Here is a 27,650-nt window from a genome sequence, read left to right as displayed (position 1 = left end):
CTCTTCAAAGCACAACTCTTGACACTTGCAGGCAGTGGCAGCCTCCTCTCATCCAGCAGAGATCCAGGGGCTCGCACCACCAGGAGGAGTCCAGCACAGCCCAGCAGCCCTCCAGGGGGTGTAAGGCCCTGGATCTGTGCCCCAGATGAGAGAAAGCTGCCACTGCTGCTTGGGACAGGCAGCAGGAACAATTATCTCCGGTGCTGGGCTCAGCCCTTGCCTGGTGCCAGTCCCAGGCAACAGGGCAGCCTCTTCTCATCCAGGGCACAGATCCAGAGGTTCGCACCACCAGGAGGGCTTCCAGACTCTGCTGGACTCCTCCAAGGGGTGTGAGAACCCGGATCTGCACCGGATGAAGGGAGGCTGCAGCTGCAGCTGCTGCCTGGGACAGGCGGCAGGAGCAATTAATTCCTAGGCATCCTCCTCTCATTAGTGTCCCAGGCATCCTCCTCTTATACGGGGCACAGATTCAGGGGCTCCCACCCCTGGGAGGTCTGCTGGGATATACCAGAGTCCTTCCAGGGGTGCGAGCCCCCGGGTCAGTACACCAGATGAGAAGAAGCTGCTGCTGCAGACTGGGACCAGTGCTGAAGCTAAGTAAGCCCGGCTTCGAAACTTGAAACATTTTGAGTGCCCTCATTTAGTTTCGAAGCTGTTTTGAATCCTTTTGTTTCTTTATGATTTTGCTGTTTCGAGCTCAAAATGTATCAAAACATTAAAGAAGGTTCAAAATGAAATACTTGGCAACATTTTGCCCAGCCCTAGAGACAACATAACTATGTAAGCAAGCTCTCCTTCTCACATCTGGATGAAATTCTGCTGTTCAGGGAACTGGTTTAACTTTCCTCATAGAAAAGAACACTAAGATGCCTGGCTGCTGTAGCACTACCTCTGTAGTTAAAGCAGCAGCCGCCACACAGAGTAGATAATGTTTTATATATTAAGAAATAATATATTGGTGATAATAAGGAATATGAGTAGATTATATCATTACAGTACTTTTTGCTATTACTCTGCCATTCAAATTACCATGGTGTTAGCCTTACTACTGGCTAATGGAATACTGATAAGAAGAATAACTGCTTTTTTTACTACTGTTTTTCATAATTCACAAGAGCAGCAGAAAAAGAGGGAACACTACAATACTGACAAAACTAAAATAACAAATTCAAAGAAGAAAGGCACATAGCGGCTGCATGCACATATGTGTATGTAGATATACAACTCTGCCAGAGATAACTCGATGTAATGCAAAGTAGCAGTTCAAATAAGCTTTAATCAATGCTTAAACCTAGTAAGCAGATGAAGAAAAAAGCTACATGGTATTACAGAATGAGAGGATTAATGTAAGAAGACTGAAATGTAAAGTTTTAAATAACGCAGTTGCCAAGTTGCTGCACCTTGTACAAAAATCTAATTTTTAATATCATGTATATATACAGAGAGAGAGAGAGAGGGAGAGAGAGAGAGAATCAAATGCTGGCAAATAAAAGCAGAAATAATGTCATGGAAGTTTGAAACAGTGTTTTACTTAGCCCAGTTAAAGACAATGGCCAGCACAAGATCCATTAAAGAAGGTAAAAGAAATTCCTACTGGATACAACCTGTCATCTATCAGGAAATTTCTTCTTAATTCCTGAGCAAACAATGGTTGACTCATGCCCTCATTTCTTTTCAATTTTATATTTTATAAATAAGGATTTTATAATTCAAATAAATATCTGATGCTCTCTTGAATGATAAATATATGACTTCACTGATATCTTGTGGCAATGAGCTCCACAGATCAATACTTCATTGTGTAAATAACATACCTTCCCTATAATTTTTACATCTTTTGTTTCTTATTTTCATTGGATAGTCATTATTCCATGCATAAGAATGAGGTAAATGAGAATACTCATATAAAATCTGAGCAAATTTTAGAAGTCTAAGTTAATGAGACTTGTTGATGAGACTTACAGCTGCAGTCTCTTTCATCCAAGCATCTCAAAGCAATTACAAAAATGAATCTTCAGTTAAGCTTCAGAACACCATCTTGACATAGGTCAATATTGTTATGCCCATTTCACAGCTAGATAAACAAACATAACAAAAGGTCAAATGATATGACCAAAAGAATTAATGAGCTAGTGGCAGAGGCAGGATGAAAGAAGTGATGAAATCCTAGCCAGTTGAAATCAATGGCAAAACTCCTACTGGCTTTGGTGGAGCCAAAATTTATCTTAATACATTGTTCCTCCTCTTAGAACTACAGCACAATTGCTTTTCAAAGCATTTTGGTTACTAAAGTTTAAAGATTTATTTTCCCTAATGCACTTCAATATTATTTCACAAAAGTGCTCATCCTGCATTATTAGAATATAAAGTTAAGGCAGTAGAATGATTTAAAATTTACCAGCACTATAATCCCTTTAAATTGTTCCAGCATAACATCAGCTTATTACAGGGAATGAAAATGACAGTATAAAAACAAAATTGAATCAAGTAAACTATAAATAAAATCTGTGTAGAAAGCCAGACCTCATTTCAGGCTATTTGCACCAAAGAGCATGAAAATAATGTATACCATTGAAGTACCTGACCCAGAAAGCTTTGGCAAGTTTTGTTTGCTTTGTAAGGGATTCATACCACTATATGTTCCTGGCCCTCTATTCCAGCAAGTTATAAAACAAATAAAATGTTTTATAAAACTTCTCCCATTCAATCATCAGAACCTCCAATCTAATATGGAGACGTGAATTTTCCTTTTTTTTGGAAGCAACAAAGCCATGTATATACTTCCTTCATATATTTTTTTTCCCGCTCTTCCTTGTTTCTTTCTAGGAACACAGGACTGAAACGGACCTCCTAGGTCAGTCGGCCTAGTCCTCAGAAATCACAAGCAACAGTATAATAAACATTTTTTCAAAAGGATCCAAATAAAAATCTACTCTAACCCTTCTTGCACACGACAACTGCAAACTACCCCATAATAAACTTCAGATTCCTATACTATATTCCAGGAAAGGAGCAACAAAGACAAGAACACCAGTGAATGCCTTCTTGTTCTTATCATTTTGTAACAAATATTTGCAGGGTCCAAACTTCTAAGGATATTTTTATACTTATAAATCAATGGTAGTCGCACCAGGTTAATGATTTTTTATATTTCTAATAACATTCTAATGATATACTATTATTATTATAGTGATAGTAATATTATTATCTAATGTTTACACGTTTTTCAACCAGTAATGCAAGATCTGGTGATGCAGCAAGGCATATATATATATATATATATATACTACCACTGCCATTAAATCTGGACAATTGCCTACTTGCATTTCTAAGATAATGTTATCACTATTAATAATCTTAAAGAACTGCTGAGTTTGAAGACACTGCATAAAGCTGTAGATAGCTGTATAAAGGTCATTATTTTTATAGATAAAACATTAAGAGAACTGGAACCTCCACACATGTGACTTTATGCTACTATATGTTTACCTTCAAAGAGCCTGAAATAAATTTGACAGGAAGAGTACTTGCAAGATGTACAACACTATATAAATGACACTCCAGTGTGAGCTAAGTTTATGACTATATAAATATTGATGTTATTAATACCATCTAAAGTATGCAAGTGCAAAATATACCATCACATTATTGTATGCAATGTAGCAGTTTATGTTGGCGAGGCATTTATTCTATTGCTGTAACATCTGTTTTAAAATGATTTGTTGCATTTGAGTTCCATGGTGAGGAGGGAGAAGACCGTGATGGGGGAAGGAAGGCAAAAGCGGTTCAGAATTCATTGACGAAAGATTTCACAGTACTTTTCTATATGCTTATATACTGTGCTACTTTGCATGGTAATAAAATTGGATATATCATATCTACCTATCTTTGATGCACATATTCTCACTGAAGTGAATGGGAGCTTGGAAACCCATAAGCAATGGGATAATTGATGTTAAAACTCAAGTATATACATAACAGATCGTATAAATGGGAGTCTGGAGAACAGCTCTGCCAAAGGGCAATGATCTCCTGCTACTATTCAAATGCCATGTGTTCCCATCATCCCATTTCATTTACTCACGTACAACTCTCCTTGAAGACAATGCTGTTGATGTTCAGGCATAGTAGTAACATAAATCCTGTGATAACCTATCCAGGTAACTTCCTTTCTTCTCCACCAAATTATTTAATCAATTTATCATAAAATCATAGAAATCAGACTTGGGGAAGTTCCTTATGCCAGCTACACCAGCCACTACCGTTGTAGGCCTGTTTCCAACCCTGTATTCATCAATGGTTTGCCAAGTCTAATTTTAACTGAGCCCAAAAAAGCAGTTTCCACCATTTCCCTTGGAAGATTATTCTGTGGATCTCACCACTGAGAATGTTGTCCTGATGTCTTGATTAGCTGACATACTGGCAAAAGGACAATCGGGTCATAGTGAATGAAACAAGTGGCCTGATTTTCTGATTAAACAGCATATCCCATTGAGTTCTACTGGATCTTCTGGAGACTAAAAATAAGCCTTTTTATTAGGGCTATGGTGTCTTCAGGGCAGAAATGCATATGATGAACTGGAGTTTATATGGCTAAATACATGCTTAGGAATCTACTGGTATCCTGTTTCTGAAATTTCCTGTCAAAATCCTTTAAGTTCTGAATTACTGTTACTTACGCTTGTTTGCAATTGCAAACAAATATCCAGTAGCAAGTCTCTGGATTATACACATAACTTTGTACATTGATTGAGATTACAGGTACCTTTGACAAACTGCTGCTTTCTGATTTAGGGGTATATTCTCCGCCCAGAACATACGCAGGTACCATTAACATATTGAACAGCAATAAGAGAATAGTATACTCTTTGCTAGAGAGTTTATGGAACTGTTCAGCAGACTTACAAAACACTAAACAAATTATTCTATGGAACAAGTCTGCAGGTTACAATGCAGCCTTTTGTTAGAACAATATTCTTGCTTAGGAGAAGAATTATAAAGAACCCTTTTATGGCTTAACCTTCAAATTGTTAAGAAAGCAAAGTGCTCAAAAACTGCTGCCTCTTGGATCTTGCACTTTTAGGGCTGGTATGCATGCAAGAAAGATCTCATTTTATAATTCCTTCTAGAAGTCAGTCAGCCGTACCACCACAAGACAAGAAAGGAGAGTTGAATTCCAGTCTCCCTTTTAGTCAATAGGAGTTCTTGCACTAATGTCTCTAAACAGATATTTCATCCAGGCTTTTGCCTTCCTAAGTACAGGTTAAGTGTTATCATTGTTAAAGGAGGAATTAAATCATTGTATTCATATACTCTGGTGCTGGAAGTCATAACCCCCCCCCGCAAGAAAACAAATCTGAGTTATTCAACATGAATGAATAACGCAGATGACAATAAATCATAATTAGTCTGTACAAGGACCAGAACTCCTGTTTTTGCTTCTGGTTCTTTTTTTTTTTTAATTATTTTCTTGTTTTGTTTGTTTGTTATTTTCTGTGGGGAGGGATGGTTTGCTTGCTTGCTTGCTTGCTTGGGATGGTCAGTGGCTTTTTCCCCCCTTTTTTGTGAAATTCTACTTTTTGAAAAAAAATTCACTCCAAATCACTTTTTTTTTTTTGGTAGAAAAGTCATTTGGCATCGATTGAAATATTTTGTTGTTTTGTTTTGATTCCAACATGTATATATCTTGTGTTTTTATACTACTAATAATATTACTAGATGAGAAGATAGATGCATTTGGAATTGAAAAGTCATTTGGAAATAAAATACCAAACCATTTTAATGTTGAGAGAGAACAGTTGAAGCTTATCTACATGCTTTTCTTTTCAATGTTTTATCTAATAGAATTCAACTGAAATGAAACCTTTCCTTGAGAGGATTTGGTTTGGACAAAACAGCATTTTCCAAGAGAAAAAATATTGTATCAGAAAAATCAGATGATAACACTAAGGTCACAAGTTAAATCCAAGACCTTATAATCAATTTAAGGAGAAAAAAAAACAGCTGGTGAAAGGTGGCGTTATCTTTAACCCATATTAATCTAGGAGGAGTTTGGAACAAAATTCTCCTACGTTCATCAATGGCCCAGATCCTGTACTAAAGTAAATTGACAACGCTCCATTGTATCCAGCCAAACTAAACTAATCTATGCCAGTTGGGGATCTGGCTTAATATGTTTAAAATGATATTTGTGGTAACAGTTTATTAGGTAGAATGAGTGCTGGACTGCCCACTGCTCTTGAGTGCACTCCAATATTCTCTAGTTACTTCTTTTACCAAAGGATAAATCATTAACTGGATTTCACACTTATGCACCACTCATGAACAACTTGAGTTTAGAGGATGATGGACATGGTACACTAGCAATCACTGCAGGTATTGCTTTTAGAGGTGAACTATCCAACACTGGCCTGATTTCTCAAGAGGATGCACCAGAGTATTGGTTTAGATGTGCCAATCTAATCAGGTGGCCAAAACCACTCTGATAAACACATTAGTTTTCATTTAGGAAATTGTTTCTGCCCCTTCTCTCGTCCTGAGACCTGGATTTATTCTGAAAGCTTTTGGCTAGGGAGAGCATTGCACTGTAATTAATGCTTCAAACATATGAACAAATGAATAAAAACATGAAGAAACACAGAAAGGTTTTTTCCTTTGAAAATTCATTTCAATTCCTTCCATGTCTCTGGACAGCAAATGCTTTTGACAGTCTATATTTTGCCACTGTTTCATTTAATAATACATATCGACATTTATCCTGGGAGATCACTCTGTGTTAAATTCTCATTGCACAGCAGCCAACCTGCTGTCCATTTTTATGATTCGTATTATTTTTTACTGTTATTTTGTGGACAGTACCACTAATATCACAAAAATTAAAGAGCAAGCTAGAATAAGAACCTAGATTTCTACTAAGAAGAAAGCAGTGGTTGCTATCTTCCTTGTATCAAACTACTTTGGAGTTACACCTTAGCAGACACGGAATAATTTTTCCAATGAAGTCTATCTCAGTGGAAACCTGGCAGCATTATGTGTGATGTTACATGTTTTACATGATGAAGACAGTTAAAATAAATTCTTTCCATGTGTATTTCAGCAACAAAATAAGTGAAGAAATAATAAATGTGATCAGTCTAAACTGGTCATGTATATGTGTAAGGCAGAAATCAATGTACCTGACATCATTTGGGGCTTTTGATGATTGTACTAGACCCTCTCTCACATGCTGTGCAGCTGCAGGCTGCACGCCAGAGCCCAGCAGTTCTGCCACAATGCTGTCCAGGACTGCCTGGTGAGGGCCATCCTGGCCGCAGAGGTGGAGATCTCCGTAAAACGTACCATCCTGGGCTGCGAGAGCCAGATGTGGACATCGTGATTGCCGATAAAGAGGAAAGAAGGTCATGATCATGGAAATGACCATCCCCTTCAAGAACCAGCACCAAGTCTTCACTGATGCCCGGGCTTGCAAGCGGGAGAACTACGCCCCACTGACTGACATCTTGAGAGGCCGCAGCTACGACGCGATGGTCGATGTGCTCATTGTAGGAATGCTCAGAGCCTGGGACCCCAGCAACGAGAGCATCCTGCGTGCCTGCTGCATCTCCCACTGCTATGCCAAGCTGATGTGCTGCGTCATGGTGTCCAACACCATCTGGTCCCGCAACATCTACGTGGAGCACATCACAGACCACCGCCAGCACTCTGACCCCACCAGATGGACCGCCGATGGACCAGACCCAGAGGGCATCACCTGAAGCCCCCTCTGCACCAAATGGACTTCACTTCGAGAGGATTCTTCAGCAACGGGCCACCACGCTCCACCCAAAGAGGACCCCTGGGATGAGACTCTATATGGACTGAGACACTTCCTTCGACCTACTTCTTCCACCATTGCAGACCACTGTACAGGTTTGTGTGTTTCTATCTTCTTTCTCTCTCAGCATCGTGAACCCCCTCCCTCCCCTTCCTCTACCCCCATTCCCCCCACCTCCGGGCTTAGTTGGCTAACATCGCATTTTCTGTAATCTAGTTGCGTTCCCCTCCTCACCTCCATCCCTCTAATGTTAGTCCCTTGCTCAGGCGATTTGTATTTCCCTACTGGCTCTGTCATCTTTTTGAATTCACAATCCCAAACATCTCTTAATAAAATTCAATATGTTCTTAAAATGTATGGAAAATAACTTCAGGCTCTGCCACCATCAAACTGAGCACACATGGATCACATATTCTCTCAAAAACAGCAGGTAATAGCCACCAAAATAAAGGATATTATTCCTGATTTACACTGCTATAACTAAAAGTAGAATCTAGGAATTAGAGAAGTACAATGGAAGGGCATGGAAATTTATTTTAGGTTCACTAATTCATTTATGTGCACAAAGGGCTGGCTTGATGGAACATATTACACACATGGGAAGGTGGTTATGATAGTGCTCATTACCATTATTTACACTTTTATAGTATTTCCACACTCTTTCCTGAATTTGTTGGGCTATGCCATGAAGTTTTGAGACCAAGTGCATTCTTTTCTTCTGTATATTGCAAAGTCTAGGAAGTAAGGAAGCATAAGGAGAAATAATTCAGCTACAATTTAAGAGCTACAAGTGGTGCTTTTAAGGTGGATTTATCTTATTCTGGTGTTAGTTTCTTATGCTACTGAGTGAGACAGAGCCCTACCTACTTTAGTAACAGAAATACTAAAGTAGATAGGAGCTCCTCTGGGCAACAGTGTCAGGTATAAATTAAGAATTGGCTGAAGCCATATGATAGTGGTGCTGGTTTTTTTTAATCACAATTCAATCCCTTCAGTATAATCCTGATCTTTGGCAGTTCTGGGTCTATTCTGCAGACAATGGACCATTCAGTCAACATTATATTGCATTTTCAGAGGTAGATAAGTAATCACTGTCACCTGGCTTGAGATTCCCTAAATTCCTTTCTGCATATTCTTTAAATGAAGACTTGAAACTAAAAGATTCTTGCCTCATGTATAGCTATATAAATCTCAAATAATCCCACTAACTACATTACAGTTAATCCAGATGTATATTGGTGTAATTAAGAAAAGATTCTTGATATAGGTCCCATTAATCATACTCTGGTTTTCAATTCCCCACCTTAGTTTCTGTCCCTATCAGCCTCTTTGCCTTTATGAAAACTTGAAGCCTCAGAATATTTAAATTATATACGGTTTTCATTTGTATCAGGCAAGTAATATGCAATAATGAGGAAGGTGGTTTATCCACTTCATTGCATTCTCCGTGATGCGGTGCATATTAGGAAGTAAAGGAAATTAGGATTCTTGTTGTTTTGTTCCACCAAGTAAGCATGCATATACAGTAAGAGGAAGCTCCATTATGGGAAATGCTTGCAAAGCAAGCAATGTGCTGTGAGCAGGAGAAATAAACTTTTAGAATTAAGAAAAAGAAAAAAAAAGATTTGTCTCTTACTAGAGCAACCTCGTCTTAACACTCAACATTAAACCAGCTTTGAACCTATAGCTTTTTCTAATCCTATAGATGCCTCCCTAGCATAGCTCTCTTAATAAGAAACATTTGAAAGAATAGGATCACAGGTCCCTGTAGCCACTTCTCTTTTATCTTGGCAGGAAAAACTGGGTTTTGTTATATATTGGGTTATAAAAGACAGAGAGACAGAGTAGAATCTGGATCATTCTTATCCAGGTGGTTCATAATCTGCTTAATTTGCAGCAGGTTGCTGAGTGAAAAATGAACAACTCTTTTGCTTGTTGTGGCTTTTTTTTCCAAGGGTACCATTACTCCACTCAGCTGGAGCACATCACTGTCCTAGCAGCTGACTGTAGAACTGGAGTCCTCTGAAATAAAAGTGGGCTCCTTCATGGTCCTACATAGCTATGTGTTGCGATTATATGTGACCCCTAGTTGCAAACCCTAATCTTTGTAAGGACCAGAGAACCTAACCCTACAAACTAGCAGGTTTTACTGCACTGTATCTTCTAGTTTTAAAATAGTACAAATTAAGAACTACCTTTTGGGATCCATCAGTCCTCCCCCAACAATCCTACCAACCCACCCTCTGGACCTACTCCCCTCCCCACCTGGAAGACCTACTACCCTTCCCCATCCCACTTCTACCTGATCCATTCGCCCTTCTCCCTCCTCTGAGTTACTTACATCATGCTCCCCACATGGTTCCTGGAGAAAGCAAATAGCTAAACATGCTGTTCGTGGTAGTGGCAAACTTCCATGTACCTATCTGGCAGGGGAAATATCATGACCACTCAGGTGGTTTTCCCAGTCACTGGGGATAACTACTTTTCTGGCATGGTGTAGCACCCATGGAGGTAATGTATAGTTAACCTCCCACTTTCATTTCCAGTAAGAAGATCTTGGCTTTATACCCACTTTATGGAACTGGGAGACTCCTCCCTACCTTGCTTCTGCAGCCATATGGCTAAGGACAAGCAAACCTCAGGGGGCATCCGAACCCTAAGCCTTTGGGCTTGGGCCTGCATGTAGCATACGCGCCAAATGATTTGGAAACATCTGAAGCCCCAAGCTGAGGTGGAAGATGTTTGCTGATAGCAGGGCCACATATGTTCCTTGAATGACTCAAGGATTTGGAATTGATTTTGCTGATTTGGCTTGGAACACAAAAAATTATCCTTAAAAACAACAAAAAAACCCAAAACAAACCCCCCTCCTGGTTCAGGTCTAGATGGCTTACAGGCTTGGTTCACACCTTTAGTCACTGCTCTTACTTGCAGCACAATTGATCTCATTTTGATATTTAACTCTTCATCCTGACTGTTCACACATATGAGGTTATCGCTTGTATAAAGATTATCCATGCTCTCACAAATAATTGTTAGTAGTAAATTGTGCCCTAAGTTTCAGCTTCAAAGAGGTCGTCGTCCAGGGTTTAAAACTCTGCTGAACTATATCCATAAGTCTCCCATCCTATATATTAATTATCTTCTGATTGAAAGAGAGCCCATTGAGATACCATGGGAATCCACTACTATGACTTTGCGCACTACAGCTTTGTGAAGAGGCTTAAAACCTACAATGATTAATAACATCTAAAAGTCTCGAATAGAATAGAATAGAAAATGACTCATTATTCCTACAATCATTTTAGTCTTCACTGCAAAGCATAGTTTTTTATGCCAGCAATAATGAATATAAATATATATTTTCATATAATAACTGTTTCCTAGGGTATTACTGAAGTTTCTGATGGCAAAGAACAATTAGTATTTTATCTGCTAAGACACCACATCAGCTATCAGTTAACCTATACTTTGATTCCCACTTTGTTTCAGGACAATAATACAAGTCTTGCTGTAAACTGTAAGATTAAACATTCCCTGGCGAAGCAGCAGCAAGTTCTTCTGTGATATTGGCATCTGTATTATCTTTAGCACTGTAATAGCAAGTTGCTCACACTGTTCATATCTCAGTTCAATGACTCCAGTATCAAAATATAGACAAGTACAGTCTTAATTGAAGTAAAAAGAAAGTGGCAAACCAATAGAGGACATCTGGCATTATCCCACATCCCCCTCAGTAGAGTATTGCTGTAGCAGGAGAAAGTATTTAATTCACTAAAACTGATCAGTTAAAATTTAATGCAAGTGCCAAATGTCTTGAGCTGCATTGATAAAAAACATTATGTCTGTAATCTTCTGTCACAGAGATGAAGGTTAGTCTGGTAAATATTTCAGAGGCTTATTACATGGCCATACCGGTCTGATGCATAGAAGAAGTAAGATTCATTACATATAGCAGCTGATGGAGTCTGAAAAATGTCATGGAAAATATGTCAGTTGCAAAGAGTCCTGCTGTTGCTCTAATAGTAATAGGAGAAATATGAATTAAAATAAAGAATAGGTTCCTCAATAAATTAAATTATTAAATTCTGCATTTTGTAAGTGAAACTACAAAGCTACCCAAAAAGCAGCTAGGGCAGAGTTCGGTTTTAGATCTCTACCATGGGAGTTCCTGCATCTACCTGAGTCCATGACCTATAAAAACAGGGAAAAGATTTAGCCCACACAAAGCAGACATCAAAAATATTCTTCTTCATTGTGTTTATTGTGAAAGAATGATAATATCTGTCTTTTCAGCTGTACAGTTGGCAGGTCTCTATTTGTTCAAATGACATTTAGGGCACAAACAATGGCAGTGCAACCTTCAGAACTGTGACCCTCTTTCCCCTGTAAATACACATAAAGATAGAGAGCTGGCCTTATATAGCTCAGATGCTGGTATAGGTTTAGTTTTTACTTCTGCCAGACTCAGGTTCAGATATCCAACTATCATGATCTGGTGTAGCCCTGAGGGTTATGCTCTTTTACACAAGCTAACCATTAATCCTTCTGTGGTGCTGGATAAGTCACTTACTCTATTTATGCCTTGGGTCTCCTTTGGTCAAATGTAGGTTTCAATATTTTCAATATATCCTTTCTCCAAACCTTTGGTTCAACTATATAAATGTTAATATTTTTGGTGCATGGCCTGTATTTTTTATGCATTTATGTAATGCCTAACAAAATGGGGCCCTGATCTTAGCTGGGACCCATAGAGACTACAAATAATAAAAACAGAAGGAGAAAGAACTTGAAGGTAAAGGATGGTTCATTTTATTTACCTAATCAATCTTTGCACTTTCCATGGCAACCTGGAAAACAAGGCCTAATTAATGCATCAATTAATGGAGAATGTTTTATCCAACAGGAAAAGACTTGAGACAACTATTCATTTCATTCAGACCACCTGGTAGCCATCAGATAGAAATAATTTCAGTAACTATTGGTTTCAACTGTGGGCTGCATTTCAGCTGGGAGAAACTTAAAAGGTTTCATATCCGAAGGGAGATGTCCTTAGTTATCTGGATCCATGAGTGAGCCTTAAATATACTGTTACAAGACTGCTTTATGAAATCTGTGTCAAAAGATACAATACTTTGTTGAACAAAAGAAAAATATATTAATAGAAAAAAATATACTAGATATTGTTTTAGTCATCACTTTGCACTTTCTTTCATGGAATATCTAATAGGAGACTTGCAAACATGCCAAAATCTGTTCCCTATGAATCTATAAAAAGATTTTTTAAAATGCTTTCAGGTAAATTTTAGTGCTTGTGAAGAAAGGAGACAAATAACAAGTGAAGAATAAAATGATTAGGCAGTATAGGTTTCCTGAGGCAGTTCTGTCAATGTAACTCAGTTCCACATCTGTCCTGAATCTGTCCAACAATGCCAGTTTGTCCACTATTTTCCCCATGGGCTCAAATAGCCAGCTGAGGCTTGACTGAGGCAAGCCAAACTCATCTGTCTTGTGTTTTACGTTCTAATGGAATCTTGCTCTCAAAGCATGACGGGGTAGCCCACAAAAAGCCACCTTTCCACTGGAGTTTTTGCCTCTGACCTTTTTCACAGTCCTGAAAATTGAATCCTGATCAGACTCTGTGCTACACTCTTTTCAGGACTGTTTGGCACAGGAAATACTAAGTAAACTTACACATTGCCTCAGACATTACTGATATCCCCTGGGTAACATGTACAACATGCAAAAATATACACACTCATACAGCAGGTACACCAATCCCTAGGATGACCCTTACCCTTGAAGCCTGTTTCTTTGATCCTAAATACCCATAACATGTCAGAAGTGAGGGTCTGGGCTTCAGAGACAGGGAGATTTAGACCTTCACACATGATAAAGGATATATATATAAATGTTCCCCACATCCGGTCTATGTTTAGGTTGCTTACTTTATGTTTAGGTGGGTCTGGGGTCAGTTGCCAAGTTTGTGGTCAGCTGGCAGAACAACCAGCTAGCGGGGGGGAGGTAGCACAGCCCTGGGGACAGGGTGAGTAACTGGGGTTTTCCAGCCCCGCAGGCTATGCATTCACAAGATCAGGTTAACCTTTTCCTAGATTGGATTAACCATTTCTTGATCTAAGTTAGTTGCACCTCCATTTTTTGGCTGAACTAACCCCTCTGAATGCCTGCACAACTGGGTATTTAGATCAATGTAATCCTGGTTAGGTCATTCTCAATGTAACACCTGTATGTACCCATTGAGGGTTTCTATAAACCCCATAAATTTAATCTGTTTCATGAACAACTTTTCATCACCTTACTGTGTTTACAATCCAGTGTCAGGTTCTATTTCACCTTCAGCTGCAAGTGAAAAAATAGCTTGTAACATCCTTGTAGAATCTGATCAGTATTTGAGGTACTGGTGATTTAATCAACAGGACATGCTAATGAAATGGGATGCAGCATAACTTTACTTTGTTTAAATGTAAGATGATCATTTCCTTTAGCAATTTACTTGTAAACAGAAACAGCAGATTAAAGTTATAATGCTATTTTCATCATGAGGATAGCCATACCATCCCTGTCTTTCTTCTAACTCATTCTTTCAGTATAATACAATAGAACTCTGGCCCATGTTAAGTGAGTGACATAGGAAAACTGAATCTATAAAATGCAATCAGGCAGTCAATTATGAATTTTAAAACAGCATGTTTTAACTATAATGAGCCTAAACTCTTCCCTTTCATCCGCATATGCAGGGTGGACTTTTTGCACTTAGCCCGTAAGAGAATGAGGTTATGGCTTAGCGTATGGGGGAGCGATGAGGATACACAATTGTTCACCCATCTCATGAGGACTCAGATCTGAAGTTAATAGAGTCTAAGGTCCTTTTCACTTTGATTCAGCATCTATGTGCACTCGTTCCTTAAGAGTATGGTCTAGGGGACCTCACAGACCTTTCTTTCTCTCCTGGCTCCCACCCATTTCTTTTTCATGGGAATGAAGATTTGACCAATATGATTAATAGTGCCTATACTATTAAAACGGTGATTGTTAGGAAACTGATGTCCTTATCGCTCTGAAAGCTAATTGTTTATCCTTGTATTTCAAGCATAGATTACTCACATTCTTCCTGTTTTTTCCTGGTCATTCTCTAGTCACTTTCCCCTGCTGGCTCTGATCCTGCTTTTGCACAATGCTTTAATTTTGGGGTTAAGCACACAATATGGGCAACATTTAAACCAAATAAAAGCTTGTTTTTTTGGAGAGATAAATAAAAATCACTGAAACTTGCATTTTTCTTAGGATTTATAAAATCCTATTTTTACAAAATGTAACATAAGGTTCTAAATACTCCTAGCAGTTACCCTTTGCTCTGCAGAACTGGGAGCTTTGTTAAAGATATCCTTTTGGCTGGATGTCTCCAAAGAAGCTGAACACTTCCAAAGTGACCTTGTGTCAGCCTGTACTGTGCCTTGTGTAAAAAAGTCAGAGCTTTGCCATCTAAATGATAATACACGTCTGGAAATACAAGCACCCCAGCTAGTGCAAAAGAGTAGACATTTTACATTTGAAGAGCGTGAAATGCTGTCTCCAGCCTTTGTTCTCTTCCAGGGCACAACAAGTACTCTTTCTGCCTAGCATGGAAGGGGTTAAAAGAAGTAATGTCCTGTCAGACATGGTTCTCATTCAACCAAAGACAAGAAATAGGGCTTTGCTTAAACACATCTTCTCAGGATCACTGTACATTGCCTCAGCAAATATAATACAAAGTAGCCTGTGAACTGGGACTGATATTATCTGAAATTCACCTGTGATTATTCTTTTACACTGTATTTGAAGAGGATCATCTCTATATAAAGAGTCAGTTAGGATGTGGGACATCATCTCTTCGTCAGCACATGTATAACCAAGCCATCAGCTTGCTGCTTGTAAAATATGATCGCATATGAGATATTGATGGCCTAAGGGAAGTTCTGAATAACAGAATCATAATTAGAATACCAATGCATTTGATTCAATAGCATTTCCATCAATGTCATGGAAAGATGAGTGTTTGTGAAATTCAGAGTCATCATTGTCTGTCTGTACAAGATAACTTATACATTTACAACTTTGGATAAATGAAGGGCAAAGAACACCAGCCAAACAATTCCAGCCGGTGAGCTCCTTATCCTTAAGTTAGTCGCTGTGTCTTATAGTAGGTCTGGGTCTACTCAGATCTGTTGCTAGCACTTAACCTATGTATGCTTATGCACATCTGACTACTTTTAGTCAAGCAGGCACCCTGCCTGTAAATCAACAGTCACAACACGTTGGAGTGTATGGATAGTTTGCTAATAAGAAACTTTTACAGGAAAAGAGAATCTGGGTAGATCCACAGTTTTATTGCCAGGGTTGCTGGCAGAAACTCTAACATGTCATTTATTCCATATTTATAAAGGTCCTCTGTGTGGATCTGACACTAGAGAAGAATGTTTATCTTCTGTGGTTACAGAATGTATATCCAGAAATTGCATCGGATACTAAAAATTAACTTTAAGACGTTAAACTTTTACCAGCATAGGTGACTGGAAACTAATCAATACTTGTAATAGAACAAAGTGAGGTTCACAAAATCTGTCTATATGCATAACAGAACAGAAGTTTGGCATGTACAGAGTGGTTTAAAATGGAAGAAACTGGGCTATGATTTGCTACCCCCCAACCCGCCCCCCCCCCAAAAAAACCCAACCCAAACCCATAGGGCAAATGCACATTCTGTTCAGTGATGATCCAAATTATGCTTCAGAAAACCATGTAACAGATCGATTTCACCATGGGCTTTTTGAATGTCTGTACTTAGACTAAAAGTTATTGATCAGAATATCTCCATGCAGAATGAAAACAATGTTCTTGTTGGCCTTAAGGTATCACTAAGCTTGATTCGCTGCTCTCTCAAACTGGTATTTCATTTGTATAATTCACTACAATGTCTGAGGGACACTATTGATATACCAGTGTAACAAGGTGGATCCACAGACCCAGTATCTTCCAAAGAAAATGGTAATAATGCAGCTGCACAAGTCACTACAAACTGTACTAGATAAAGCATTGCTTTTGGGAACAAACCTGTATTAAGCACAGCAGTAAGGGAGAGGAGAACTGCAAACAGATTAGAAAATCGAATAGGTCTTTTCCAGTTCTAAATTCTGTGATATCACTAATTCCCCTGTCACACCTAGTCCAATAAAATGTTTGATGGTAGATATGAGCTAATTAGTCTGCAAAATCACAAGGAAATGAACTTGCTCAGTGGTCCTTTACCATTCAGAATCTCTCAAAGGGTTTCTTGCTCCTGTGTGGAGATGCATTTGTGTGTGGTTTGTAAGTATGTATACCTAAGTATATACACATAGGTAATTCTTTATACACAATATTTCATACCTAGAAGATACTCTTCAAGCAGCACATGAATAAAGCAATTAAAGCAACAGTACTGTCAGCTGGTCTGCTGCAGAGACTATGCAAACAGTCTCTAGGTGGTGATGGGAGACTTGGCACTGTTTGTAGCACTCAAAGTATGAATTTGAAAGAGAGAAATGTCCATTGTGTTTCCTTATTGCCTAACCATTTTCAGAGCTGTAATAGTAGACACTTTTCTCTCTGACTAAAGACTGTTATTGTGTTATATACCACTGGTAAAGCAAAAGGCACTGAAATTATTTTTTTTTCCAAATGATGGAAGTAATTTCTCAAATAAAAAAGACTATGCCTGGCATGATGCATTTTACAATTTACTGCTGAACTGAAGATCAACTTAAAAAAAATTCTCTTCATTGAGCAATATGGCACAGAGCCAGAATGAGCTATTTCAAAGATCACTGTTGGGCACATACAAATTGATACAAAGAATGTAGCAATGCTGTTGAGAAGAACTTTTTTTTCTTTTTTCTTCTTTTTCTCTGTGCTGTTAAATTCATTCAGAGTGTACTCATCTGCAACATTAGGTAACTGTTTTTAGCCTGGCCTTTGCTCATTTCATTTTAAAGGTACCGAAATGTAGCATCCTGGACAGTAGCACTTTTTGAATGCACAATAAGAAACAAATGGAAAAAGTGAAATTCATTTCCTCTGGGTACTTTAGAAGACAAAATGTCTCAGGTGAAATCTCTTGAAACATTTAAAACAAAACTGGACAGTTTACCAAGGAAACTACTGCAGGGGAAAATCCTGAGCTAGATGACCTAATAGGTCTTGTTCATCTCTAACTTCCATGACTCAATTAATAACATAGGGCCTACTTATAATAAACCAGTAACAAATGCAATATGCATGTGGGCCAATAATACATTAGGCTGGAGGCTTCTAAACCCCATGATCCAAAGCAAACATTTTAGGCAGTGAAATGATAAAGCTACAGACATTTCTGGGCTACTTATTTATTACAAAGTGATCATTAACTTTCCAACTGATACAGGACATTTGGGAAATAAATGTCAGTCTAACAGAACTTGTAAGTATCCGTAAAGACTAAGTGGTTAAGGATAAGGAGATTGACAAGTCCTGTTCTACCATTTCTTTAAACGGGGTGGCTCACTAAAGCAAGACAAACAGGATCTGTTCTTATGTAGCTATCTCATCAAGAATACACATGCAGACAATGGGGTACCAGTGATGTTGGAGTTACTGCCTACACACAAGGCCTTTCCTTGGCCTGCATCCAGGATAAAGTATAAGGAAATGCTAAAATATTTCTAATCTATGTTCCCAATTTTTGAAACATTTCACTTTTTTTAACAAACAACATTCCAAGCACAAAATAGGACACCAGATCCTGATTATTTACTCCCTGTATATGTATATGTATATGTATATGTACATGTACATGTACAGGTACATGTGTGTGTATACACCTCCCCCCCATTAGGGTTTGCAAAGATATTGTCTGATCTATACACAGCATTTGTACCCATATAACTGTGTTCTTTGGGGGCCTGATATTTTATTAACAGTTTTACTAGTCTAAACCTAGTGTCAACACAGTGGTATTAGTATAAATGTATCTTGTGCCACTGTGACTTTTTCTATGCCTTTATGGGAATAAACTACATGGATATAACTGGAGTCACAATGTTGGAATTGTTCCATCTTTAGTCTTACAGTTAAAAGAATAACATTTGTATGTAAGCAAGCCCTTTGTTCATGAATAATCACCAAAAGAAGGAACACATAAATATAGGTGGCATATTAATAATACACATAAGAAGCCCAATCCCACCTGAGATGTGAGAGCACTTAAAACTTTGCAACCTTGGTCCACAGTCCAGAGCCTTATGAAAAAGACTATTACCCATGCAAGTAATAAGTATTAATCAGAGAAGTCTCATTTATTGCTATGGAACTACTCAAACTACTTTTGAATTAATTTTGTTGGACAGGGACTGTGGTGAAGAAGTGAAACATTCTCTTTAATCTAACTTTCCCTGTTGGTTTTTTGGTTAAGCAGTGACATGAACTGCCAGGTGCAGTTGGAAATGACATTACCTTACAGTAAGAATCTATTTCAGTCCTGATAAGGTGTTGATAATGCTTTCCATTCAGGACTGTGACCTTTGCTGGCTTCAATGGGTCATGTACTATTTGTGTACATTTTATAGCAGGTACTGCAGGACAAACGCCTAGTACCAACTAGCACAGATGTTGCCGAAGGCAGAAATCACTGTGCATACAGGCCGAACAGCTTTACAAGCAACTATGTTGAGGACCATATTCTGTTATCTTATGGCTTGTACTTTTCACTCGTACTCACTGATGTTGATCAGAATGCAACCCCCAAAAAGTATATAATAGACTTGACTTTATTCTATCATAGCCACTAGCTCGTCAAAGGAAAATTCATTTGATGTCTGTTTGGGGTCCATTTTTTGAGGAGGGGTAGACAGGATCTTAATTAAAGTATCCATAAAATTAATAAAAAGACTTGGTTTACAAAGTGAAACAAAACAAAGCCAATCTAAGTAGTCCATATAAAGTGTGTTAAGAAGTGCAATAATGAAGGAATCTATGGGTCGTCTGAAAACTCTCACTTAGGATCAGGTCTCACACAAGTAAGTGTATGTTGGATCAGACCTTAGATTATCTAGGCTTTATAAAGTTTTCACCCCAAATATATTTCAAAATTATTCTTTTTGTTTCACTTTCTATGATTGTGGTCTTTAACCCACAACTGTCACAGAGAATTAGTTTATTAATTTATCAGTTGAATAGCTGGCCAGTGATTAATAATTATGAAAGTGGCCTTTTGACTTGAAATCCATGACCTTTTGGTGCTCATTCTTTTTAAGGGCCAGATCTTGCAAAGTGCCAATCAGTTCCTGTAAGATGCAGAGCACCTTTTATTTTCTACTCCCTTAATTGGGGGCTGAAGTGAGTTCAGCACCAGTCAAGTTTGAGCCTGCTTGAAGTGCTTAGGAGTTTTGCTGGAGTAAAGTCTGCGGGGGCGGGGGGGATCCATTTCAACAACACTGTTCTCTTGAGTGAAGCAGGAACACTAGAGTCTACACACTTACGTAAACGCACCTTCACATTAAACTAAGCTGGAGAAGGTTTCTTTAAATAAATAAATAACACAATTCTAAGTTGAAGTATAATATACAGACCTTTATGTAGCAAAGTTACAAGCACAAGATTTCTTTTTTTTAAGATGTTTTACAGATCTCTTTATGAATCAATAGGTTTTCTGGAATCCTGAGCAGAATGTGATAGATTTGTTTTAAAAGGTTGCTGGTGTTTAGATTTGATTCAGTTCAAAGGGCCATGTCATAAGGAAGAATCAAATGAAAATAAAGACTGCTACTTGTGTACAGCAATAATAAAAATGGAAAGGTATGGGAAAGGTCCAACAATTTGACTATCCACATAAAATCACAAATTCATTACAGCATTTTGAGATTTCACTGCTTGTTGCAGCTGAGATTTATTTAAGGGGAAATAATTTTCATTAAAATAGTTCCACAGTTACAAACAGTGGATTAGATTATTTTGTTTTCTGGGAAAAATACATAAAAAAATAAAGCAATCCTTCCAAAGAATAGGGTTTCAGGACTCTTTCTATGGTTCCTTTTCTTTAAAAAAAACTCAGTTAATTGAAAGGAATTGGTCACACACTGTGCTGGGGGAATTAAACATCATATCTTCGATGTATGTTATTTTAGCCTTTGTCAAAATAATAACTAAGTAGGGTACCTTTCCACTCTTTCAAAAAAATCATAACATTTTCCAAAAGAAAATACAATTTTGCATATATTTCTAAGGCAATTTGAACTCTTTCAGTTTCTTTAGTGAGTAAATAAATAAAAATTCCAGAATGGCTCCTGCCCAAAAGGAGAAAAAAGAAACACCTGACATTATATTTGCAAAAACAATGCTATTCTCCCACCAAGCTAATATGCTGCTCTTAAATTCTCAACTGCTGTTCACAGTAATTAACTAAAACATGAAATATAGATGTGGATATACAAGAGACAAATTAGTATTGGGAAGCTGGCTTTAATAAACCTCTAAAAGATACCATCTGTTTATAAAGCCACCCGGCTCCCCATCATTGCTTTCCCGCATGTATTCCTAATTTAGACCCGGCTGCATTTTTTCTCTTTTTAAAGAAAACCCTGATACTATAAAGTCTATTTACAGTATATCTGGTCTGAGTGTCTGTTTCAAGTTTTAGTTGTTATGTAAGCACTCCGGGGCAATAAAATTTCACTTACAATTGGGAGGTTTTTTAAACATCAGGTGGACAAAAATGCATTGCTTTCATTATTAGCCTTGACTAATACTTAATCCTCCTTTTCATGAATGCTGATCATATTATCATTCCTCCCTGGAACAGCTGTCTTAGATGCCTAGTGTTCTTGAAGTTATTGGTACTTATTTAGACTTGGATTTTTTTTGTTTGTCTCTTTCTTCAAAATGCTCTTAAATTACATTGCCAATAGAGCACACTACTTCTGGGGGTTGCAGGTGAGGTGATTTGCAGGTATGAAACAGCAAAGCAATTCACAGACTGCATTTTCAATCTGCTTTCAAGAAGAAAAGAGAGGAAAAAAACCACCATTGATTGTACACTTCTCACAGATAGAGGTCACTAATGGACTGAATTTGAATCAGTGTGGTAGAAGCCACAAACTTATATGAAAGTAATCTAGTGAGAAAAGGAACTCGGTGTGAGATTAAAGAAGAGGTAGCAGAGATGATTAAGGAAACTTTCACCTTCACAGAAACAATATTATCTTAAGTATGCCTTCTTTCCAGGTTATTAAACAAAAAGTGCAGTTCATAAAAAGCCTGATATTGTGGCATATATGAATTCCTGTGTGGTTTTTCTGGAGTTTGTAAAGTGCAGCACCCCCCCCCCACACACACACACATACACACATGCACTACCCTCCCTTTAAGAAGGGATGGACAAGTCAGACCTCATGAGATCCTGCACTTTAGCTATTTGCTATTTTAAGCAATTAAAGACTAGCACATTCCTGATTCTCGACTGAAACCATAGCCTATGTAATGCAGATTCCAACTTGGAGGGTATAGGGTTGCTTTAGGGAGATGCATCTAAATCCTAAATCAAACTATCCAGCAGGCCAGGATATAAATGTGACTTGTAACAGTGGCTCAAATTAGATCCAGACCCTCAAAGGCAAACATAGATAAAATCACACCAGATGAAATACAGGGTGTGTACGTAAGGAAAAGAGAGGGAGGATGGATCTCTTCTGAACACGGCGTGCATTCGAACACAAGTTCTCTGTCGTTACAGGACTAGATTTTGGAGAACACTGATGAGAGTTTCAGTCAGGTAATTTTATCAGCATAATATTGACACGGTGATTGGAAATGCTCCGCTCACACAATTTCTGGCCTGCAGTGTCACATTTTTTAACAGCCTCGCTACCATGTCTGGCTAGAGAATAATTTTTTAAATGGCAAATCTACTACAAATGGAAAAGAAGTTCAATGTCCATGTGCAATGTCCTTTCACAGGCAAAAAGCAGAAGCATATAGCAGACATATTTTGAAACTCTTCCAATATTTCCGTATGGATGCCTCCTCCTCTTTATATATATTATTTCCCAGAGCAAGAGCAACTATAGGATTTTATTATCATACTTCTTTTAAACTTGGAAGTGGGAGTTTTTAGAGCACATCTGTTGTATCTTGCTTGGTGAGGCAGGGCCATGCTCCAATGATAGGATTGCACATGTTGACTCTTTAAGAGATTGAGAGAAAGGGGGTGAGAGAGAAACAGAAAGAGAGATTTATTGGTGCAGTAGCCTTAAATCAATTTGGAAAAATGCCAGAACATTTTTCCTCCTTTTCCTTTCCAAAAATACCTACTCCTATCATTGCGTTTCCTCTGGATCCTCTGGATAAAGGGTGCGTTTGGCAGAGACTACAGCAGTCAATGAATGAAGTCTGTGGGAGTTTTGCCTAAGCGAGGACTGTAGGATTGCCGCTCCTTGTATTAGATCAGTCTTGGAATTTGAAGTGGTTTTATTAGTTTACAAGCACTGAGAAGTTAGATGCAGTAAATAAACCTCTGTGTGTGTGACAGGGAGATACAGAAATCTGCCTAGATTTAATAAATAGTTCTTCTGCAACCCACCCTTTCTGTTTAGCAAGGGATCTGTATGGCCAGAAAAGCAGCAGTTGAAGAAATCTAATCAGCACCTTCTACACACCATACAGGCTTTTACACAGATTTGTTCCTTGGACTTTATGATCTTATTGTAAGCTTTAAACAGATTTCCTTCATTAAAATTAACTAAAAGCTCCTGTTGACTGATTTCCACTCTGACAAGACAGTGAATGGTTTTTTCCCTTAGTTTGCTGCTGATTTTATAATGGGTTTTTATCTCCCACTGGAGAGGTCTCTTCTGCTCTTTGATTTATTTTTTCTATTTTCCCTTCCTCCTTTCCTTTATTCTTATTTTTCTGCTTTTCATTGATCATCCTCTATATGACTTGCGGCTGCTTGGAACTCTCCAGGCAATCCCCCCTCCCCACCACCCTCCCCCCCTCCATTTATGGAGCAATTGATAGGGATCCGATGAATTCTGGTGCCATTTACCTTCCCTTCTCTTGCCTGTTCCACTTGGGTTTCTTTAGGCTTGTCAGCAGTGAGCCATCTAGTATTTCTTCCAGTCTAAGATTATCTGTTAAAGTTACTGTTTTCCCAATGGATTCCTTTCCCCTCCCCCCCCAAAAAAAAATCAGGTTGCATCCACCACACACACACCACTCCAAAATTACAGCTCAAGGGGGACTCTAGACATCCTGGTTTCCCTTCAGCTTTTCCTGAAGCTCTGCCAAGAAGAGATCTTGGGGTACATGGATGTGTGCGCGTGTGCGTGTGCGTGTGTGTGCGTGTGGGGTCGGTCTTCTGTAGAGATGCTAAGGTGCCACCGGGCTGTAGAGGACCACGACAATCCCTGGCGCTGCTGAAGCGTCGCGCGTCGCGATCCCTCCCAAAGCCGCTCGGACTGAGCCGGAGCGGAGGCTGGCCACGGAGCTGCGATTCGCAAACTGGCGGAGAAGAGCCGCGAGCCCCTCGGAGCACTTGTCACATATTGTTCCCACATCTGTGCCGCTGTGCGTGTGCGGGTGTGCCGAGCACACGCCGCACACACCGCACACACGCACACGCACACGCACAGCTGAGATGGCTGGTGATATTTCTGATACAAAACCTGATCCCGGATCATTAACTTTCCCTGCTTCTCTGGAGTTGCGGTGGGGAGGGCGGGAGGGAGGTGTGAAGCGCCAAAGTGGCGGGCACGGGAAGGAGCAGGGGCAAGAAGAGAAATGAAATCCCAACTCTACCTGGCAGGCTCTGGGAGTCCTCGTCCGGCACCGATCATAATCCCCCTCTGCGCCTTTTGCCCCCCGCACCAAAACTTTTGCGGCGGGCGCTGCTGCTGCGTGTCCGCGGGGCTGGCGGCGGCTGGCGCCCTTTGCAGTATCCAGTGCGGCGCGGGCGGGGAGCTGCCGGAGCCCCAGCCCGCCCTGCAGGTCCGCTTCCCCGCAGGCTGGCGCGTGCCTGTGCCGCCTCTCCGGAGCGATCCCTTCTGCGCCTCTCTCCGGCCTCCCCTACGAGGCAGCGGCATCATCCTCCCCCTTGCTCCTCCACCTCCTCCTCCAACGCGCAGCCCAGGGCTCTGGCATCCCCTCCGCGCTTTCCCTCCGCGCTTCTCTGCCCTCCCCCCCGGTTCAGAGAAGACGGAGCCGGCTCGCGCCCGGCAGCTTTCCCCGGGGCCGGCGGAGGCGGCAGGGGCCCCCGGGCCGCGCTGTCCGGCGCTCCGGCGGCGCGGGCTGCTCCGCGCTGCAGCGATGCCTCGGCTCTGACTAGTCCCCGGGAATGTGAGTCGTGCCTTTTCCCCCCCGCTCGCTCTCCTGCCTGCCTGACACCCCAGGGAGATGTTTACAGTAATGAATTCAGTTGATAGCCATCTCCACCCCCCCCCGTCCTGGAGTCCCTCCCACATTTCTGGGCTGAAGAATGCTTGGAAGGCAGGGCTGCAACCTAAAGCTTTCCAAGAGGCAAAGTCAGGCGAGGCTTTTAACTCATCCCTGGCTGCCGGCGGCTCTGCGAGCGGCGGCTCCCCGCGGCCGTCCTGCCCTGGGCTGCGGGGCCGGCTCCCGCGGGGCTGGGAGCTCGCAGCCGCGGCCTGGGGCTCATGGCAGCCCTCTCCCCCGCGAGGGAGCTGTGCAAAAAAAAAAAAAAAAAAAAAAGGAGAAAGGAGGCCGGGCTGGCAGAGCTGCCGCTCAGGGAAAGGAGTCCTCGCCTGGGCGCAGAGGGATAAGACTCCTTCCAGGGGGTCTTTGCAAGCTGTGGTGCGGGGAGGGGGGCTTTGCAATCTGCAAGAAAGGTGCCCTTAATAGGAGTCTCCACCAACATGGCGTTATTGCATGTGCAGGGAGCCTCCGATGAGCGTCTCTATCTCCCCCCCCCCCCTTTTGTGATGAACTTTGATCTGGGAAATAACCAGCCCGGGCCCCGGGGGACACGGCGCGGGGCTCGCACTGATGCCCGCCGGGAGACGGGCGGTCTCCGGGCCCAGCCGGCCTCGCGGGGCCGCAGCTAATCCCCACCGCCGGCCTTCTCCGGAGCCAGGAACACGTTTCTTTTTCGTGCACGTATCCTGCGCTGTCTGCACTTGCTCCGCAGCGGGGGGAGAAAGGGAAGAAAGAAAAGAAAAGGCCCTCCCAGCTCAGGAGCGAGCTCCTGCCATGCTCTAACAAGTCCGGATAAATGCTCTGCTCCTTTATTTTGAAGATCACTTGCACAAGAGAATAGGCTTTCCGGAGGGGGACTCTACCTCGTCTCCTTCATTATTCAAGAAGCGCGGGGCATGTTTTGTGGGTTAAGTTACGCCGGAGCGGAGGCGGGAGGGGCAGGGGAGCGGGGAGGCCGAGCTGATCGATGCCATGTGTCCAAGCCTCAGGAAAGGCGACTGAAACGCCTCCGGGGGGCGGCGGGGTTTGTTTCCTTCCTTGTCGCCCCTTCGGCTGAATGCGAACTTGGCTCTTCCCTTCACCTGGGCCGGCAGAGCGAGATGGCCTGCCCTTGGCTCTCAGCCCTTGTTCCGCTTTCATCTGGGGTCTGAATTATTCAGTGTCGAGGTGCCAGCGCCATGCCCTTTGATTTCCATGCCATTCATAAGAGATGGTTGGGGTGGAAGGGGTGTGTGTGTGTGTGCTGGACGGCTGGGCCTTGTGTGTGTGTGTACTGGGGGGGGAGGTGGATGGATGGGGTGTGTGTCGTGTGTGTGTGTGTGTGGGTGGTGTGTCGTGTGTGTCCTGGACAGCTAGGCTGTGTGGGTGGGTGAGTGGATGAATAGAGTATGCGGGGTGTGTGGGGGTGGGTGATGGTGCGTGTGTGTGTGTCTGTAGTGTGTGTGTGCTCCTTCCCCTCTCTCTCTCTCACGCACACACGCACACACACACGCCACGTTGCCTCTCCTCCCCCCCCGTGCCCCGCAGCCAGGCTGCGCAGCCCCGGCGCACACATGGCCGTGCCAGGCGGCGGGGCGGGCGCGGGGCTCCGCCGCCCCGGCGCAGCCTCCCCGCCCGGGCAGCACAAGCCCCCGGCCCCGCCGCCGGCCCTGACCTTGATCTCGCTCCAGATTCGCCCCACGGCGCTTGAGTGGGGCGGGGCGCGACGGGGTGTGCGGCCAGCCCCGCTCCCCGCGGGCTCCTTCCCCGGGGAGCGGGGCAGCGGGTGTCTGTCCCGGGCGTGGGCGTGTGTGCGGGGGGGGGGGGGGGGCTCTCCCGCACTGCCCCGTGCGGGCTCACGGCGGAGGCGGGCGCGGGCCGGCTGTTACCTGCTCCCGCCGGGGCCCCTCCTCGGCCGGGCCGGGGCGCAGGCCGGCGCGCTCCCGCATGGCGCAGGGTTAAGGCTCACCCCGGGGCTCTTCCCCTGCGTGGCTGCCCGCGGGCACGCCGGGCCGAGTCCCTGGGCTCCCCGGCCGGCCGGCGGGCGCGGGCTGCGGTCTTCCCTTCCCGGCGGCTCGGCTCGTGTCCAGGCGCGATCCCCGCTCCCCGGCGCCAGGGAGCGCCGCGGGCTCCGGAGCGCGGGTGCGGGGCGGCGAGCGAGAGGCTGCGGCGGCCCGAGACGCCCCTGCCCCGCGGGCAAGCCTCAGCCTCAGCCTCCGCGCGGCAAGCAGGGGCACGACCGGAGGGAAAGGGCGGTGGGGCCGGTCCCAACAGGTCTTCTCCGGCTTTAGAGATTTCCCATCTCCAGACACCCCTGCCCCGCTCTCCCCGGGCGGGGGGTGACCTTTGAGGGACCCACACG

The 27,650-nt window shown here is 41.9% G+C and overlaps 1 protein-coding gene across 2 annotated transcripts in view; it reads right to left on the bottom strand.

The window, feature by feature from the left end:
* FLRT2 (fibronectin leucine rich transmembrane protein 2) overlaps window positions 1-27,389 on the bottom strand; it is a 71,133-nt gene extending 43,744 nt beyond the window's left edge. Inside the window, exon 1 of one of the 2 annotated variants that reach the window (XM_090033845.1) lies at window positions 27,258-27,389. The gene's annotated coding sequence lies outside the window, so the exon portion shown is untranslated. Of the gene's footprint in view, window positions 1-27,177 lie in introns of both variants that reach the window. The other variant, XM_090033844.1, reaches the window with a different exon arrangement.
* Between the last annotated feature and the right edge of the window lie 261 nt (window positions 27,390-27,650).

The sequence above is a fragment of the Crocodylus siamensis genome, chromosome 2, assembly GCF_052110815.1.
Source record: "Crocodylus siamensis isolate JL-2025a chromosome 2, ASM5211081v1, whole genome shotgun sequence".
Classification (NCBI taxonomy): Eukaryota; Metazoa; Chordata; order Crocodylia; family Crocodylidae; genus Crocodylus; species Crocodylus siamensis.
The sequence above is the reverse complement of the archived record's forward strand: the minus strand, read 5'-3'. Positions and strand labels throughout refer to the sequence as shown.